The 3185-nt window shown below is 48.0% G+C and overlaps 1 non-coding gene across 1 annotated transcript; it reads left to right on the top strand.

Moving 5' to 3' along the window:
- The first annotated feature begins 2091 nt into the window (after window positions 1–2091).
- LOC115062981 lies at window positions 2092–2309 on the top strand. Its single transcript, XR_003842873.1, has one exon. It is a non-coding gene; the product is annotated as a small nucleolar RNA U3 (small nucleolar RNA).
- Window positions 2310–3185: the final 876 nt, after the last annotated feature.

Below are 3185 nucleotides of genomic sequence, written 5' to 3'. Positions count from 1 at the left end.
CTCCCCCCTCCCCCCCCAGCAGGGAGAAGCCCAAGATACCTGGGCTTCCTGAGCACAGTGCACAGTGCTGGGACCACACACTCTCCCCTCTTAGCTTACAGGGATGGAGATGCTGGTGACTAGCCAGGCCACCCAGTGCAAAAAGCACCTGCTTAGGGTTTCCTCAGCAGATGGAGGCACCCCACAATTCTCTCTGGCTCCGTTTGCCTGAGTGTTATCTTCAAAGGGACCATTGGATATGAAGGAATAGAATTCTTGCCTGAATAACTCCAGGAAGGCCACCTGGAGCTAAAAGCCAACAGCCCTCCCCTGGCCTGTCCCCATCCCTACCCTACCACTCAGCCTCCTAGGGGTAGCTGTTACACAGGATAGCCCACCTGCCTGGCTGTCCAGTGGGAAGCTTCATCACGGGTTCTGCAACTTCACATCACACAGCTTTAATGGCCTGCCCTCCCAGGAGATCTCGACAGGCTAGACAGTGGTCCCAGAGCACCAGGGCCACCAGGGGTTCTTCCTTGATGGATGTGCTTAAGAAAGGAGTCTAGAGGAGGGACTGTTTAGCTTCTTCTATCTGAGGGCACAGCAGCACATCACACTCCATTTAGAAATGCCCTCATATATTTGTATTTCCTTTGCCTTGGGTTGTATGGAAATTCTTAAACATGCAAAAGGCCCTTTCTACTCTGGTCTTCAGGTTTTTAACTACCTCAGTTCTATGGATAGTATATGTCCAGACTATTGGGGACAGATCCAGCTCTGAGTGACGCCCTGCTTCTGAAAAGCCAGTACTGACATCCCTACTGTGGAAGACCTGGACAGGGCACACACTCCACTCCCTGTCTCTAGGGTTTGGGAGAATATAGGAACCTTGGTACGCACATACTTGCTGTCAAGATCTCTCTGCACTAGAGCCTCCAAGAAGTGCTTGGTCTATAGGAGGCTCTCAGAAGTCTCCCAGGAGTAAACAAAGCAAACAATAGTGGTTAATGGTAGCTGGGAGGTTGGGTGGGATGACAGTCTCCCAGAACAACAACAAAAAGGATTCCCAAGTGGGTGTTCCTGGGCAGGTATCCACTCAGACAAGGAATAACAGCCTACTGCAAATGTACACTGCCTGGCGACTGGGTCACTCGCTCTCTGCACAGCTATGAATTCAAGTCACCCAGACACACTGGGCTGAAGCTACAGATGGGGGGGGGGGGTCCCTGGTAGTTATCTCACAGTATGACCTTGGCTGGTAAAGCTGGGAGGCTGAGAGAGGCAGTGTGGAACTGGAAGATGGGATCCTTAGCTGATGCCAGGCACCCAGGAGACAGGAAGACAAGCAGCAGGACCGGGGGATCGGCCACTGTATGTCTAGGCCCTGTGATCTGGGCGCCTAGAAGCCCCTCACGTCTCCTCTCAGGGTGTCTGTCCCTGCTCAGGGAGGCCCAGAAGCAATGTGTCTCTTTCTGGACTTTGTTGCTATTATGCTTCTAAGGCTCTGTAGTAGCAGTGACGGGAGGTGGGGGACCCTCCAGCTGTTTATTCCTCCAGTGGCAGAGTCCAACCCAGGGGACAATGACAAGTGTACTCAGAGGAGAGAAAAGCCAAGAAGAAGCGAACTGCCCACTCCTCTGGTTGTTTGCACAGGGCTGTGACTGTCCAATGAACAAGGATCAAACCCACTGCGCCAATCTTGGGCAGGGCCACTGAGACCTGGCAAGGTCCATCCAACCCCGAAGTCACCAGGAGAGGCAGTGTTTAAGCTAAAAGAAACATCATCTTAAGACTATGTTCTCAGGGATTGTCTCGGTTTGCGTTTTATTCTTGTGAACAGACATCATGACCAAGTCAAGTCTTATAAGGACAGCATTTAATTGGGAATGACTTACAAGTTCAGAGGTTCAGTCCAGTCTCATCAAAGCAGCAACATGGCAGCATCCAGGCAGGCTTGGTGCAGAATCTGAGAGTTCTACATCTTCATCTGAAGGCTGCTAGCAGAATACTCCCTTCCGGGCAGCTAGGTCTAGGGTAATAAAGCCCACACCCACAGTGACACACCTACTCCAATAAGGCCACACCTAATAGTGCCACTACCTGGTCCAAGCTTTATACAAACCATCACAGAGCTCATCTCAATAGTTCGTTACTAGAGGAGTTTCTCGGTGCAGAGCACCCAAGACCATGAGGCTGTGAGGTGGAGTTCCCTCTTGTGTGGGAAGCTGGCTGTAGGTGCTGCTTCTAGCCGCTGCCCTGTGCCATTGCCATTAATGATCCATCTTCTCTCCTCTGAGAGAGTGAGAGGAGGGGAAGGCAGTCTGAGTGGATTTTGGTCTGTCTTTTATGGTTACCAAAGCTAGATAATTTTAAGTTTTACTCAAAATCCCTAGAACATAACTGTAGTCATTTAGTGATTTGCTTTTTTGTTGTTGTTGTTTTTATTGTTGGAGGGGACGATTATGATTGTTTTTGTTTATTTGTTTTCATTTCTTTAAGGGTTTTGTAAGTTGTCTGCAGGTTTTTTTTATACTAGAGTTGTTGGGGGGTTTTGTTTTTGTTTTTGTTTTTTTTGTATTTTTGGTTTTTCGAGACAGGGTTTCTCTGTATAGCCCTGGCTGTCCTGGAACTTACTTTGTTGACTAGGCTGGCCTTGAACTTAGAAATCTGCCTGCCTCTGCCTCCTGAGTGCTGGGATTAAAGGCGTGTGCCACCACAACCGGCTCTATACTAGAGTTTTATTTGTGAATTTTGGACAAATTTTTGTGACTAGAATAGAGATTTGCTCTTCTCTGATAGAAAAAGAATCTTTTTATTACTTGTTATTATGAATTATTATTATTATTATTATTATGTTGTTGTTGTTGTTGTATATGAGCATTTTGCCTGCATGTATGTCTGTGTATCATGAGCATACCAGCTGTCTGTGGGGGCCAGAAGAGGGCATCAGATCCCTGAAACTGGATCTACAGAGAGTTGTGAGCAGCCCAGTCATATGGATTGCTGGGAATTGAACCCAGGTATTCTTTTTTTTTTTTTTTTTTTTTTTTTTTTTCCGAGACAGGGTTTTTCTGTGTAGTCCTGGTTATCCTGGAACTCACTCTGTAGACCAGGCTGGCCTCGAACTCAGAAATCGGCCTGCCTCTGTCTCCCCAGTGCTGGGATTAAAGCAAACCCAGGTATTCTGCAAAAGCAGCAAGTGCTCT

The sequence above is a fragment of the Mus pahari genome, chromosome 1, assembly GCF_900095145.1.
Source record: "Mus pahari chromosome 1, PAHARI_EIJ_v1.1, whole genome shotgun sequence".
NCBI classification, from domain to species: domain Eukaryota; kingdom Metazoa; phylum Chordata; class Mammalia; order Rodentia; family Muridae; genus Mus; species Mus pahari.
The sequence above is the reverse complement of the archived record's forward strand: the minus strand, read 5'-3'. Positions and strand labels throughout refer to the sequence as shown.